This window comes from Tarenaya hassleriana, unplaced genomic scaffold, assembly GCF_000463585.1.
Source record: "Tarenaya hassleriana unplaced genomic scaffold, ASM46358v1 Cleome44, whole genome shotgun sequence".
NCBI lineage: Eukaryota > Viridiplantae > Streptophyta > Magnoliopsida > Brassicales > Cleomaceae > Tarenaya > Tarenaya hassleriana.
In genome coordinates this window covers 726,629-735,158 of record NW_010967136.1, presented here as the reverse complement: position 1 = coordinate 735,158, position 8,530 = coordinate 726,629, and the positions used below count along the sequence as shown (strand labels likewise).

The window sequence follows — 8,530 nt, the reverse complement described above, 5'->3', positions numbered from 1 at the left end:
ATATATGAATTTGAATATGTATATATATTAATGTTATATGATATCAGAAGTTTAACTTGGAGGAGTTGGAAGAGTTCTAATTGGAACTCTAGGGTTAAAGAGGATTGAGCTGGAGCAGTGGAAGGATGGGTGACCTACTGGGAAGTGAGTTTCGGGATCGTGGTTTGGTCGGATCGGATTGGTGTCGATGTCGGTGTCGGGTTGGGTCGGTGTCGGTGTCGGGGTCGGGATCGGTGTCGGGGTCGGTGTCGGGGTCGGGAATATGTTTCGAATTTTTCATTGGAAAATTCCAACGGAATGCGGTTGAAAATTCTGTTGGAAAATTCCAACGGATATCGGTTGGAAAATCCGTTGGAAATTTCCAACGGATGCCGGTTGGAAATCCGTTGGAAATTTCCAACGGAAAAATTCGTTGCAATTCCGTTGAAAATTCCAACGGTTTTCCAACGGACACCGATTTCTAACGACGAAATTCCAACGGATAAATCCGTTGGAAACGTTAATTTCCAACGGATTTACCCGTTGGAAATGACCATTTTTTTTGTAGTGAACTTCTCGGGTTTGTGGTTCCCGATCATCCGTCTCACATATGCGAACTTCACAAAGTATTGTATGGACTCAAACAAGCTCCAAGAGCTTGGCATAACGAGCTTCGCCTCTTCCTCAAGCAATCCGGGTTTTTCAATTCCTTAGCCGACTCCTCCCTACTCATTTTTCATCATGGACACATTACCTTGTACTTGATTGTCTATGTTGATGACATCATAATCACGGGAAGTGACGCTCAAGAGTACAACTGTTCATTGATATTCTTGCACAACGTTTATCACTCAAAGACCTTGGCAAGCTCTCCTTCTTCCTTGGCATTGAAGTGAATTCTACAAACCGAGGCCTTCTACTCACTCAGCGGAGATATATTCATGATATACTTGCTTACCATAAGATGACTGATGCAAAACCGGTTCCAACTCCATTGGCATCTACAACAACCCTTTCGACTCAAATGGGAACACCTCTAAGTGATGCCAATGAATATTGACAAGCTCTTGGAGGTCTTCAATATTTACTCCTCACTCGCCCGACATAGCCTATGCTGTCAATAAGCTATCTCAATATATGCATCGCCCAACCGAAGAACACTGGAAGGCCATCAAGCGTATTCTACGATACATTTCCGGAACCTCCTTGATCACATCGTTTTTACATGCATTTTCTTTGTGACATTTGATGCATTTCCTACTAACTCCATGCATGTGGAGACCATCTATGGGTAGAGTATGCCTTTGTTTCTATGTTGTGCAGAACTAGGTGTCAGATGGAGTTTTTGGAGGCGAAAAACGAGCAAAACAAGCTGAAAGCAAAGAGTACAAACAGAACAGAAGAACCGAGCTACAACTCGATTAATCTAGCAAGCGGCTCAGATTTTATGCTATGTCGAAAATTCCGAGCTACCACTCACTTATACAGTCTACCTCCTGCTTTAGGCTTGACGAAAATCTACTCAGATTTGGCCCACTTTAGAAGCCCATCTACAGAAAACAAAGAAGCCTTTTAGGGTTTTTCACAAAAGAGGAAAGAGGGAGGAGTCTAAGGGACTTTTTGGGCACTTTGAAATCAGCCACTTTTGGAGGAGAGGAGAACTTGGGGAGGAAGGGAAGACTTGGAGAAGGAGAAGAAGAGGAGATCATCACCATTGAAGACCACACTAAGCCTTTCTTTCTCTTTTCTACCATGTTCTTCTTTGTTTCTCTTTGTTTCCCTCTTTTGAACATGGAGTAGAAACTTAGTTGTGGGTGAGGGATCCCCATTTTTATAATGGATTCATATGTTTAACTATGGTGTTTATGAGTTCTTTTTCCATAGGTTTGGTGTTTTGTACTTCATGCTTCCAACTTTGGCGAAATCTTAGTTGGTATGATATTAGAACACATTGATCATAGGGATATGGGAGTGTTGTTTGGAACTAAACACCAAATAGGTGAGACATTCACATTGGGAAATGGTTTTGCTTGCCTAGGTTTGTGATAGAGAGCATTCATGCATCAAAGGATCATTTAGATAATTGGGAGATAGGTAAATTGATTCCTTGGGTAGTGAGTTTAAGCTTGGGAGAGACAAACTCTATTTAAGATGCTTGAAATCCCTTATTTGGAAATGAATATCATAGACATCATATCATCTTTAACTATCCATGCAAATCAAAAGGGATCCTGAACCTACAATGCTTGAATCATTGATTGTTAACCGTTTATTCCTATTTCCTCATTTAGTTTAGTTCACATCATCACCATCATCATTTTAGTCCCATTTCCATCGTCATCCTAGCCTTAAGATAGATTAATATCACCTAGTCCTCGTGATCGACCCCGGTACTACAACTACAGTATACTTGCTGTTAGTGATGCGATCGGGTTATAAATATAGAACTCGGTGCGTGCGCATCACATCCTCTCTTGGTATTCACTTTAACACCAATTCTCCATTCACTCTTCACGCTTTTTCGGACGCCGATTGGGGAGGTGACAAAGATGACTACACGTCCACTGGTGCATACATTGTTTACTTGGGCAATAATCCGATATCCTGGAGCTCAAAGAAGCAACGTTTTGCTGCCAAATCATCGATGGAAGTTGAGTATAAATTTGTATCGACGATAGCTTCTGAGGTACGGTGGCTCACGTCCTTACTCTCTGAACTCGACATCCCCATACATGTTATACCTGTTATATATTGCGATAATGTTGGAGCAACATACTTGGCTATAAATCCGGTGTTTCATTCTTGGGCTCATTCAAGACACCAAGTTACGTGTTGCTCATGTGTCGTCCAAGGACCAGCTGGCCGATGGCCTTATGAAGGCTTTACCTTGTTCTAGGTTCGAAGTCATGCGTCTTAAAATTGGTGCCTCCACCGACACACATCTTGCGGGGGCGTAATGGAAGAAAATATGTTATACCCACCAAATACGAATCTAAGAGATTTTATTGTGATTGTAATCTTGTATAATTGATTTGTTCATTATTTTCTTCCCTAGATATAGCAACCACTAGTTCTATATATCTCTTGCTTGTAACACAATTATCTTCAATAAGATCATACTTCTCTATAAAGGTCACATGGTGTGCTATATGCCGACCGAAAGTGAATGGTGGCTTAGGGCTAAGGCACATCACAGATTGGAACAACATGCTATGCATTATGCTTATTTAGGTCTTATTTACTTGAGGGGGCTCATTATGGGTCGCTTGGTTGGAAAACACCTGTTAATCACTTAAGCAAAGTAATCAAGGAAGTTGGGCGCGGAAGAAAATTCTGAAATTGATGCCACTTGCAAAGAACCTGATCCGATGAAGAGTTGGGGAAGGGGACAAATGCAGCTTTTGGTTGACTCTTGGCTATCGATAGATCCTCTATTTGACTTTCTCGGTGAGTTGGGGCCTCAAACGTTGGGAATACCACTTCAAACCATTGTGTTGCAAGCTCTGCCAAACTCGTTGGGAATGATAGCGGATATTATGGACTAATATAACAAATTAGTCCTATATTTATGTATTACCATATCTGTATGTATTTCCAATTATTATTGTCAAAGTGTATATATTGGTGATCAATGAGAATAGAAGGCAAGGGAGATTTATGCCAAGTTTCATGGTATCAGAGCCTCTCCAAAAATCCTAAACCTAGCGCCGTCTTCTTCTCCTTCTTCAACCTTGTCTTCTTTGTCTTCTTTATTCTTCCCTACGCCATGGCTGCCGAAATTCCCCAATCCGAAAAACCATTCGGTGTGAGTAATATAAAAATCCCACATCCCGATCACGCTCGATATGGAAGAATTCAACTACGATGCGTGGAGAGAATTGTTTGAAACCCATTGCCTAAGCTTCGGAGTTATGGGACATCTCGACGGGAGCACCTTACCCAGCGGCACCGATGACACCTACTGGGCACGCATCGATGGCCTTGTGAAGTTGTGGATCTACGGATCGATTTCGCAATCACTACTCACTGTCGTGCTCAAGAAGAAAAGTACCGCTCATGCATTGTGGATGAGATTGGAAAATCAATTTCGTGATAACAAGGAAGCTCGAGCAATCCAACTTGAGCATGAACTTCACACGCTCACCATAGGCGACCTAAGTGTTCACGAGTACTGCCAAAAGCTGAAGAAACTGATCGAAACCTAGGCCCAGACATTCCAAAGAACCTTCCTAAACCCCTACCAAAATAATGATAGAAACCTAGGCCCAGACATTCTAACGAACCGTCCTAAACCCCTATCAAACCTGGACTAGAAATATCGGTATCGCGGAGGCGCCACAAATGCTTATGAGCTAGCGTTTGATAAGTCGGGATGAACGCCACGAACGGAATCACTCCATTCGATAAGTTCAAAGGTTCCAAAAAGAACCATGAGCTAAAAGCTCAAACTCACTAAAAGTGACACTCAAAGAAAACTCATATATATTTTTGATAATCTGATTTCTTTGCCTATTTATAGGCTACAAAAAGATAAAAAATAAATAAATAAAGAAACCACAAACATTCATGTGGTCAAAAACAAATTCCAAAAACATTAAATGTGAAATTTGAAAAGCTTGGGAGAGACAAACTCTATTTAAGATGCTTGAAATCCCTTATTTGGAAATGAATATCATAGACATCATATCATCTTTAACTATCCATGCAAATCAAAAGGGATCCTGAACCTACAATGCTTGAATCATTGATTGTTAACCGTTTATTCCTATTTCCTCATTTAGTTTAGTTCACATCATCACCATCATCATTTTAGTCCCATTTCCATCGTCATCCTAGCCTTAAGATAGATTAATATCACCTAGTCCTCGTGATCGACCCCGGTACTACAACTACAGTATACTTGCTGTTAGTGATGCGATCGGGTTATAAATATAGAACTCGGTGCGTGCGCATCACATCCTCTCTTGGTATTCACTTTAACACCAATTCTCCATTCACTCTTCACGCTTTTTCGGACGCCGATTGGGGAGGTGACAAAGATGACTACACGTCCACTGGTGCATACATTGTTTACTTGGGCAATAATCCGATATCCTGGAGCTCAAAGAAGCAACGTTTTGCTGCCAAATCATCGATGGAAGTTGAGTATAAATTTGTATCGACGATAGCTTCTGAGGTACGGTGGCTCACGTCCTTACTCTCTGAACTCGACATCCCCATACATGTTATACCTGTTATATATTGCGATAATGTTGGAGCAACATACTTGGCTATAAATCCGGTGTTTCATTCTTGGGCTCATTCAAGACACCAAGTTACGTGTTGCTCATGTGTCGTCCAAGGACCAGCTGGCCGATGGCCTTATGAAGGCTTTACCTTGTTCTAGGTTCGAAGTCATGCGTCTTAAAATTGGTGCCTCCACCGACACACATCTTGCGGGGGCGTAATGGAAGAAAATATGTTATACCCACCAAATACGAATCTAAGAGATTTTATTGTGATTGTAATCTTGTATAATTGATTTGTTCATTATTTTCTTCCCTAGATATAGCAACCACTAGTTCTATATATCTCTTGCTTGTAACACAATTATCTTCAATAAGATCATACTTCTCTATAAAGGTCACATGGTGTGCTATATGCCGACCGAAAGTGAATGGTGGCTTAGGGCTAAGGCACATCACAGATTGGAACAACATGCTATGCATTATGCTTATTTAGGTCTTATTTACTTGAGGGGGCTCATTATGGGTCGCTTGGTTGGAAAACACCTGTTAATCACTTAAGCAAAGTAATCAAGGAAGTTGGGCGCGGAAGAAAATTCTGAAATTGATGCCACTTGCAAAGAACCTGATCCGATGAAGAGTTGGGGAAGGGGACAAATGCAGCTTTTGGTTGACTCTTGGCTATCGATAGATCCTCTATTTGACTTTCTCGGTGAGTTGGGGCCTCAAACGTTGGGAATACCACTTCAAACCATTGTGTTGCAAGCTCTGCCAAACTCGTTGGGAATGATAGCGGATATTATGGACTAATATAACAAATTAGTCCTATATTTATGTATTACCATATCTGTATGTATTTCCAATTATTATTGTCAAAGTGTATATATTGGTGATCAATGAGAATAGAAGGCAAGGGAGATTTATGCCAAGTTTCATGGTATCAGAGCCTCTCCAAAAATCCTAAACCTAGCGCCGTCTTCTTCTCCTTCTTCAACCTTGTCTTCTTTGTCTTCTTTATTCTTCCCTACGCCATGGCTGCCGAAATTCCCCAATCCGAAAAACCATTCGGTGTGAGTAATATAAAAATCCCACATCCCGATCACGCTCGATATGGAAGAATTCAACTACGATGCGTGGAGAGAATTGTTTGAAACCCATTGCCTAAGCTTCGGAGTTATGGGACATCTCGACGGGAGCACCTTACCCAGCGGCACCGATGACACCTACTGGGCACGCATCGATGGCCTTGTGAAGTTGTGGATCTACGGATCGATTTCGCAATCACTACTCACTGTCGTGCTCAAGAAGAAAAGTACCGCTCATGCATTGTGGACGAGCAATCCAACTTGAGCATGAACTTCACACGCTCACCATAGGCGACCTTAATGTTCAGGAGTACTACCAAAAGTTGAAGAAATTGTCGGATCTGTTATCCAACATTGATGCTGAACTTTCAGACCGTGCTCTCGTCATGCATCTTCTCAATCGCCTCATAGAGAAGTTCGACAACATTGTCAATGTCATCAAACACAAAACACCGTTTCCATCATTTGAAGATGCCCGCTCGATGCTTACCCTTGAAGAGCAGCGACTTTCCAAGACAACTCGAAATCAACCTTCTCATACTGAGCACTCGTCGGCCCCGACTGTTCTTTACATGGCGTCTGCACCGTCATCTCGACCACAACACTCGTGGCCCTCCTCTCCTCGTGGTAGATCTGGCAACCGTAGAGGCCGTCACTCACGTGGCCGTCGATACCACAACAATGGTCCGCACTATGGAAATGCATGGAACCACACCAACTGGCCACAATTCTGGCAACAGCCCTGGACACACCCGGCGTACGGTCCAGGCATTCTTGGTCCTAACCCAAGCCATCCGAATGCAACTCGAGCATCTCCGCATTCTTGGTCCTAACCCAAGCCATCCGAATGCAACTCGAGCATCCCCGCCACAATGGCAGTCACCACCATCTTCCACTCCGCCTACAGAACCTGCACAAGCTCTCGCTCAAGCCTTCAATACGATGACTCTGCAAAACCCAGCCGACCATGCCTGGTACATGGACAGTGGCGCCACCTCTCACCTCACGAACCAACCAGGTAACTTACGCACTATTTTTAATTCGAGCATCACTCCCGCCATCACCGTTGGTGATGGTTCTTTAATCCCCACTCATCAATCTGGCCATACCACCATTCCTTCCTCCTCACGCAATCTTGCATTACGCAATGTTCTTGTTGCTCCATCTATTATCAAAGACCTTATTTCGGTTCGTCAATTTACCACCGATAATGATTGTTCTATTGAATTTGATCCTCTTGGTTTTTCTGTTAAGGATCGTCTGACACAGCGGACTCTTCTCCGATGCGACATCACCGGCCCTCTCTACCCAATCACCGAACCAAACATATCCGTCACTCGTCCTCAAATTGCATTACTCGCCCCATCCACCACTGTTTGGCATCGTCGCTTGGGTCACACGGGCAACTCTACTTTTCAGCATTTAATTTCTAAAGGTTTTATTCCTTGTAATAAGCCCAACATGTCTTCGACTTGTGAAGCTTGTCATCTTGGCAAAAGTGTTCGACTTCCTTTCTTCCGGTCAAATAAGTTGGTTTCGGCTCCTTTTCAAATCATTCACTCGGATGTATGGACCTCACCTATTTTGAGTGTTAGTAGCCTTCGTTATTACGTTGTTTTCCTCGACCATTTTACACAATTCATTTGGATCTATCCACTTCGTCGGAAAAGTGACGTCTTCTCAAAATTCTTACATTTTCATTCCTATGTCAAAAACCAATTTAAGACCACGATTCAATCTTTTCAATGTGACCACGAGGGTGAATTTGACAACCACAACTTTCAACGTTTTTTTGATAACCACGGGATCTCGGCTCGTTTTTCTTGTCCCCACACCTCACAACAAAATGGCAAAGTCGAACGAATCATTCGAACCATTAACAATCTCATTCGAACTCTTCTTTTCCAAGCTCGTCTTCCTCCGCAATTCTGGGCCGAAGCACTACACATGAGTGCTCACATACTCAACTTGTTGCCGTCCACGGCCATCGACAATGAGAGCCCCTTCACCAAACTCTTTGGCCAACCTATAACACTCTCCCACCTACGTGTCTTTGGATGTCTATGTTTTCCCAACCTTATCTCTACGGCTCCTCATAAACTCTCGCCAAGATCCACCCCTTGTGTCTTCCTAGGCTACCCATCTCATCATCGTGGTTTTCGATGCTTGGACTTGCAATCTCGCAAGATCATCATCTCTCGTCATGTTCATTTTGATGAAAGCGTCTTCCCTTTCTCTACA

General features: G+C 42.8%; 1 pseudogene; it reads left to right on the top strand.

Annotated features, from left to right (window-relative positions):
• Window positions 1-3,745: 3,745 nt before the first annotated feature.
• Window positions 3,746-7,122, top strand: LOC104825345 (annotated as a pseudogene).
• Window positions 7,123-8,530: the final 1,408 nt, after the last annotated feature.